At 36.9% G+C, this 8,423-nt stretch overlaps 1 long non-coding RNA gene across 1 annotated transcript; it reads left to right on the plus strand.

Annotated features, from left to right (window-relative positions):
* Positions 1-1,038: 1,038 nt before the first annotated feature.
* On the plus strand, positions 1,039-7,760 carry LOC107209624. Its single transcript, XR_004499063.1, has 5 exons — positions 1,039-1,256; positions 2,171-2,302; positions 2,782-2,921; positions 6,632-6,807; positions 7,450-7,760. It is a non-coding gene; the product is annotated as an uncharacterized LOC107209624 (long non-coding RNA).
* The last annotated feature ends 663 nt before the right edge of the window (positions 7,761-8,423 follow it).

The following is an 8,423-nucleotide window of genomic DNA, read 5'->3' on the forward strand; positions in this document are numbered from 1 at the left end:
GTCATATGACCATTTTGACCAAATAGACTCTTCTATAAATTTAGATTTTTACTGATGCAGATTACCCAACTGTTTCCTTGTATCTCCATAAGACCTGCCAGATGAACACTGTTGCCCTAAATTGTGATATTTCCCCTACAAAAATGAGTTTACTATTTTTGAGGCAACAATTACAGGTTGCATGAGAATGGTGTGTTATTTCCTGAAATTGTATGTCATTTATTTTTAAGAGTTTGAAACAGAGTTTTGAAGTTAAATGTGTATCATCTTTGTAACTGCTCAAATCATGTTATTTTACATTTCCTGAAATACCTTTGAAGTTAGATGCAAATAAGGGGAAAATAAATTACAACTTGTGGAGTGACCAGTGTCTGATTATATGCAGCATAATTAACTCCATCCTTCATATAATGCTTGTCTTAATACTTATCCTGTGTACTTCAGAATCATTGAAATGATTGGTGATTCTTTGCTTGGGAAAAACAGTTAAGTTTGTTCACAAAGTGGACCTTTTTATTCACTTTCAGGTCATGAGGATTTAACACTTTAAAAATACTGATTCAAATTTTATTTAATGTTAATAATAAGCAGCTACAACTCAAACAGTCAAACTGCTCGAAATAGTCTTTTCTGTTCATCTCTAGTTTTTATTTACCTAAAGTACTTTGCCTTTGGAAAAATTGATGGGATTTAGTATTTTAATTTGAATCTTATTATATTAAGAACCATGAAATAGATTGATAAGACCCATTTATCCTTTCTTTGCCTGTTCCATAGTCTACAAGCAGAGATGGTATTTGAAATTAACAGACTTCTGTAGAGGAAACCATTTCAGTCCAAAAAGAAGCTTTTTCATTCTTAGACTATTACTTGTATTATGACAGAAATTAACATTTTTGTGACCTGTAATTATCTGTGTCTCCTCATGCTATAAATAAGATTTGGCAGCTACAGCTGGAGTTAACTGTATCTTGAGGTCTAAGTTTTTTATTTATAGCTTTTTGCATTTGCTAATGACACTGTGGAGTTCAGGGATGCAGACAATAAAGAGTATAAATAAAATCTGTGCCTCGTGTCTACAGCCCTGTTCCATTTCTTTCCTCCAGTGGCATCAAGAGTTTCCTCAAATTTTTCCTGTGCTTGGAAATCTTTGGGGTTTGTGTGCGAGTCTCCGATGCTGTTAACAATTTCAATCTGCACCATTAAAGCTGCATTTTCTAACCGTCCCCTGGTAATTGTTGCAAGGACTTAGACAGGTAAGACTATCCAAAGGCATCAGTAAGGTCAAACCGTGGTAGAAGGAGCTCTGATTTTATCCTGGAGATTGATGCTTGTATCACCTTTTTTTCGATTCAGCAGCTGGGGTTATAAAATGTACTTGCAATCACTGATAACATGTTAGATCAGACAATAAGTGCAGTAACACCGTATTTTATACACTCTGGGTAGTTTTACCTAATGCAACAATAAATCAGTGAAGGCAGAGGTCTTTTGTAAACTTTAATGAAAATTCAGCTGCTGAAAATATAGTTGCTTCTGGCTGAAGTTCTAGAAATATGAATTTGCTTTCATTCTTTAAAGTTGTAAAAATTGTTTTAGCTACAGACTTTCTGGTAAGGCAGTAAAGAAGAAAGCAATAAAAGAAGAAACAGCACATCCAATATATTATAATTAGTTTGTCATTGGCTATGAGCAAACTGAAAGGAGGGGGCCAGACAGTAAAATGTACTTGGAGTTAGCTGTGAAGGATTCCCTTTCTGAGTACCATCTAAAAAAATCTCTGCACATGAATGAGACTAAAGCTGGTAGAATGTGCCCATTCTGCCATTTCATAGAACTAAAATCATGACAAAATTAGAAAACTATTTACCAGCTAATCAATAAACCACATTTTTATGCAAGTCCAGAAGGTTTGGTAGAGAACTTTTTCTTCCACAAATTATTATAGCTACTGAAAAATATGCTTTTTTATTGTTGCAAAATTGCAGTTATATGTAGCAAACCTAATTGAAATTTACTAAGTGAGTGTCACAACAGGGAAATGAGGTATAGAAATAAAGAATACTAAAGAGTACAAATATGGTGCTAAACTTCTACAGCACCTTTCTTTCTTGTAAGTTTAAAGCAATGTTTGTGTAAAATTAACATTATTCTTTCCTAAAACCTACAGAAAAAGACCCAAACTTGTACCAAATACCAGACTCATTAGAACACCAAAGACTGGAACTTCAATAAGGAGAATTTACACTTGTTTAGAAGTCATACAAAAAGTGGAATTAATTCAGTTCTTCACTTCCCCAAGGTGGATTTTTCCTTGATTCCTTTTTCACAAATTATGTCATACACATATAGGATTTTTTTAATATAAACTAAAGTATGCTATTTGTTATTGCTTATGCTTTCCTTATTTTTCTTCTTTATTTCAGGTAGAAAGAGAAATCTTAAATTTTATCCATTTTTGAGTACTTTATCTGGTTAATAGAATGCTGGTTGAACTTTGTACTTTCATGATTGATTCAGAGCAGAACTAATAAGATTAAAATGAATATTTAAAAAACCCATTTTTAGCAATAACATTTTAAATAAAACCCTTTTCTGAACACTTTAAGAGTTATACCTTTTCTTCCTTATTACTACTGCTTCTACGGAGAAATTATAAATTATACATATTGAGCTGTTTCTTGTAACCTTCTTGCAAACTTAAAATGATTGTTAGAATTTTACAGGAAAAGATTTTAAAACAGATTGTTTATTGTCATTTTTATGATTTTCCCTGTACAGTTTTGTTGGCTTCAAGGGGCTGTTCCCAAATTACATTGGTGTCACACTGGAATGAGATCATCTCAGTTCAACCACCACTCAAAACATCACTCTTACCCATAAAACATCACTGGCTTCCAACACTCTCAAAAGTACAAAAGGTGAGCTGCAGGTTGCTTCTGCTGGTTCTATACCTGCATAAACAACTAATATTTCTGTCTCAAACTGGTATACATTATAAATAGCAAAAATGTATTTCCTAATTTCTTTTCTGTTATATAAACTGCATGTTAGGAGCTAATTTCTGATCTCTACTTGAAGAATACTTGAGTAACTTTTAATTTACTGTTTAGTTTTCAAACCCCACCATGTGAACTCTTATTAAAATAATAATAATGACAGCAAGAGCTGTGGCCAAGAGATTTATATTTAGGCAGTGAATAGGAGCTTTCAGAAAGCCTGTAGTAGTTTTGAAAAACATTCCATCCAGAGTGACAGAAATGAAAATTATTTGGAAGTTACAAGCCAGGGAGTGATGCTGTATATCCTTTAGAAACTCCCTGGGCTTGCACAGACTGTCTGGGAAAATCAGCATCAGTTTTGGGAAAGTGCATCCCCTCATGCCTTGTGATGTATTTCTGCAAACTTACTCTCGAGCAGAACAAGCTTCTCGGTGCTTGTGTATCTGTTCCTGCTCAGCCAAGGTGCCTCTGGGAATATATTTCCCCTTGCAGCAGCAGGTGGCGTTGAACAGCTCACGTTATTCTCACTCTCATAATCATTTTGTCTTACATGTAGTAAAAACTTCTCTCTCAAAAGAGAGAATCTGCAAGAAAATTCAACAAGTTTTTACAGATGTAGCAAACTTCCTACATGACTAAAGTAGGGGCAATTTCTTCCAACTTTATTCACACTGAGAAATAAGACCATAAAGTATTTAAGTGACGGCAAAAACAGGTGTGGTAGAGTAATGCCTTATTTGCATTTTATTTTCCTATCCACAAAAATCTGTTGCAGTGCCACAGAGTTCATGTTGTGATAAGGTCAAGTTATCGTGTGCCAGCTCATTCACTCTCCAGCAGATACACAAACCTCAGCTGCTCTGTGGCATTCTTTCCACACTACCTCCACAGGCAAAGGAAATAGTTCTCCTCCCAAATACACTGTCAGTGTGTGTTCACAGAATGCAGGGCAGTGCTGCAGATTTACCCCAGGGTAAGTGAGAACAGAATGAGAATTACCTTCTTCTGAACTGGGCTGAATCTGCTTCCAAAAATCAAGGGGCGTTTCAGAAGAAGTTTAAAACACACTTACAAATTAATTCCTGGGTTTATTTTTAAAATATGACATGCACATAGAAGAAAAAAAAGTAATTATTTTTGCCTACACACAGGTAACATTTAAGAACAGAAATCTTTTTCACACAAATAACTATACATCAGTTTATATAGTTAGTCTTTGCAGTAATTATGAGTATTTAAGAAGTCCATCCATCTTTCTTTCATCAACAGTCAGAGTTTTCCATTTGCATATCTAATAATTTATGGCATGTCCTGACCCCAAGCAGTAATTGAACCAATAGATCTTCAGCCTAGATTTACTCATCTGGCTGCCACAGTAATGTAACTCTGCAGGAGTTTTGGATTACTCCAAATGCCATCTCCTCTTCTGAGAGGTTGACAGTCACAGGCAAAATTTGACCTCCCAAATGTCAAGGCAAAAACTGCATTGCCTAATTTAGACTAACTAACTCTCCTTTTGGAAGACTTCAGATAAAAACAAGAGGGCACAATTATTACTCCCAACGTTACCCCAGGAAGGTGGTCTTTAATGTAATGCTCTGTAATGATAAATGAATTCTCCTTGGAGTTTAAAACCATGTAAGAGTCTAAATCTTAAAGGGGGAAATCTATATACCAGAGCTTGTAATTAGTAATGTAAAAATTAAGGGGGGGGGGGGGGGGGGGGAGAAAGAAAGAAAAAAAAAAGAGAGAAATTATTACATTAGAGAGGAATCTCATGATCACAGCCAGACTGATGAGACTTGAGTTGAGAGATTTGGAAAGGGGAGATGGGGTGCTTTTCTGCCTCAAGCAAGCCATGGCACAGGGCAAAAACACCCAGCCAAGAGCCTGTGTTTCATCTTCTCAAAATGTGGTTTAGAAGCCAATTTCAAGGCAGCATTATATGCCTCAGTAAAGTGTTCTCAAAAGCTTTGAACGAGAAAAATGCCAGCAAACACACAGCCCTGCACTGTTGCAGTGTCTTTGCTGAATACTAACTATAGAGAAAATGCAAGTGTGGAAGTTGTGGGTTTATAGCAGGTATTACTTGGGAAACTCCCTCTGCTATTCAGACATTTGTGGCTGTATGGGGCAGGTGCAGAGTCTGCTCACACCGCTGCTGCATCCAAACCATGGCTCAGACATTATGAAAAGGTGCTGGGTTTGAAATTTTGTAGCCCTCATTTGTTGGCTATCTTGTTTTTCTGGAAAGGAGCTCCATTGAATGAGCCCTGGCAGACACACAGAGCTGTGCTGTTGCTACTGACACAAGTCCCAGAACAACACATACAGGCTGTGAGAAAATGCTACTGTCTCACAACTGTGGAGCTTAAAAAAAAAAAAAAAGAGCAGCAAAGGTACAAACAAGGAAAATCTGACCCATTCCCCAATTACTGGCATAAATAGTATTTATCTATTGATGATTAAGTGCTGCCCTTGTTTCTTGGTAGCGAAGTTCAATGATGATAGACATCTTGGAAAGCATGTAGATAGACAGAAAGATAGATGTCCTCAGCTACTTCAGCCATCCATAACATGCCATGTGCTGCCATCACTGCTTTAGCCTGACCAATTGCCTCAGTAACATGCTCCATCTTGTCTGATCAATATTAGCACTTCAGTAACTCTGCAGAGCTGCAGCTATCTGCTAGCACAGGGAGAACCTCATCTCGCCTTCTTGTATAGAAAGAGTCATATGGAAGAAGAAAAACCATCAGCTATTTAAATACTTTCATTTAATTGCTTTCATTGACTTCGTTTTTTGCTCTGATACCTTTTGTGCCTGTTCTGCAAATACTTTAGAACAAAAAGAAAAAAACTGAAGTATCAGAAAATGAATGAACTTTGGAAAAGTTTAACAAGAAATCTGAGTTTGGTGCCTAGCCTCCTGTCCAAGCAATTACTGTGTGCCTCAGTTCTTTAGAATTAAAATAGGATTAATGACACCATTAAATCACCTGTTGTAAGGCTAAGGGTATTCATGTGATTGATTAGCAGACCTACATCAGAATAAGGTCCAGAGGCAGAATTGCTGCTGTTTCCTCCTGAGCTTAGGAGCTAACTGAGATACTGAAGGATGACATGATACAGAGGTGGAGGATCAAAAAGTCCATGTGCATTTTGGGAATAACAGCACTGGAAGAAAAAAAAAAAAAAATCTATTTTTTACCTCACAAAATCTTTCATTAACTGGCAAACAAGGACAGAGTAGAATAAAATGTTACTCTCCCTGCCACTGTGAGTGTTCCTGGTAAGAGTTTGGCAAAATAGCAAATACCAGTGAGAGGCAGAAACTGGGGCCTCTGCCTGGGCACCTTGAGGACATACAGAATGATGGGAAGTTTTCTGTGTTGTCTTTGTGATCCTTCAAAGTCCTCCTTACCTCTGTGCACAGGGCAATAGGAGATAAATCCTGATTTGTTAAAGTGAAACAAAGCTCTGCTGAAATGATCTGCAAAGGTATAAGAAGAGACAAAATATCCCTTCCCTATAACATTTTGATCTCCCACATTTCTGGTTTCTCTATTAACATTGGTCAGCCACCATTTCTGTCCTCTTCTCAATGTTTTCTTTCCTTTTCCTGTCAGGTTCCTTCAGCCATGCTTCTTTTCCAAGTGGAAGACGAAAGAAAGGTACAGACAGAGAATCCAGCACCTAAGCATCATAAGGCTAAATATTTGTTCACTTGCTTAACATGCAGTAAGTCCTGGAGTGCTCTCTGTTTACCCAAGAGGATTTCAGCATAGAGGCTTGCTCCAGAAAGGTATTTGTTTAGAAAAGAGAAAAATCCTGCAGATCAGTGTAATCTCTGTTACTCTAGGAATTAGTGACAGTGTAATGTGGTGTGGGTGGGTGGGGCTTTTCTCCTTAGTAAAGCAACAGCTCATGGCAAAGACTAAGTGCTATCAAATCTGCATCCTAGGAGAGTCAGAACCTCAACATCAAGTGTCAGAAACTCTGAAAGTTGAGGGTTTTCAAATGATATTTTAAGATGTTGCTAAGCAAAAATTTTATTTAAGTCAAATGAACAGGTTTGATCCTTCAGGTTTTTCCCTTATAAACTTCCAGACTAAGGCAGCAGCCACACGACAGGGACAAAATCCCGTTATGTTCTTCAGGACAAATGCCTCTTCCAGAGATGGAGGAGTAAAGACCATGGTGCTGAGAACTTATTTGCTTGTGAACAACTCTGAATTTTGCTCTACAGAGGGAGCATATTGAAGAATTTTCACCCCAGCTCAGGTTTCACCATGGTGAGGACAGCACAGTATAATAGGTGAAGCCTCTGGAAGAGGTCATACAAGAAAACCTGCCTTTAAAAGGAGGATTAAATATATGAAAGCTTAAGCAAATAATTTTGTTTCAGGTTTAAAGTTAGTTTTCCTTTTTTCATCCCATTTTTCAGGTTAAAGTCAGTGAGCAAAAACCATGTGCGTTTGGTGGACAGCAGTTCTGCAAACATGACTGACTGAAGAAAGGCAAAAAATACAAGTACAGCAGCATGGCACAGCAGAAACCAGCTCATTGGAGATGGCAGACGGACAGAACACTAGTTGTTATGCTTGATTTTATATTTTTGCCATTATTTTTTTTTTTATTAAAGATTTAAAAAATCATTTGAGCAATTTTGCCAGTGAGACTGATTTGCAATGCACATAAGATTTAAAGTCTACCTTTGGATAACTTCATATTGTTTTCTGTCTTTATTTGACTGAATTTGCCACACTGAAACTGAATTAAACCATTGGTTTATCAGAAGTGTTTTATTCTTCATTCTTGATCTGTGCAGATCTAAGTTATAAACCAGGAAAGTAGTAGAAAGTTGCACTTGTAAATATTTTAGAGAAAACTGCTGTTCTGCAGAACTTTATGCTGTTTTTGTCTGGTCCTATTGAGTGCTTTAGAGAAGCTCATTTGGGAAATGTATTCTTTGATTTTGGTAATCAATTGATCAACATTTGAAGCTTTGCTCAGACACACAGCTATTGTGAGGAGCAGTTCTTTCAAATATCCATTTGACTGTGTTTGTGATGCTTGCTTTATTCAACTCTGCTCCAGGCAAATTAAAATGTACTGCTATATAATAAGTATGGGAAGGTTAGCACTCACAATTTAGGGATAAAACATTTTGACAGTTCTATTCTACATTTGCATTTAAAAATCGTAATGCATTTGATTAGACCCTATGTTTATCGTAGGATCTCTTGTAGGCATTGCTACTGTGAGATTGTTACCTTTCAGGATTTGTTCTGGACTGTGTGTCTGTGGGGAGCACAAAAGCCTACTGGTTCCACAGGCATGTTATTTTCTGATCCATGGTATGTCTCATTTTCTTTAATTTCTGATGGGGCTCCACCTGCACTGCTGCTGCTGAGTCAT

This window comes from Parus major, chromosome 11, assembly GCF_001522545.3.
Source record: "Parus major isolate Abel chromosome 11, Parus_major1.1, whole genome shotgun sequence".
Taxonomy (NCBI): Eukaryota; Metazoa; Chordata; class Aves; order Passeriformes; family Paridae; genus Parus; species Parus major.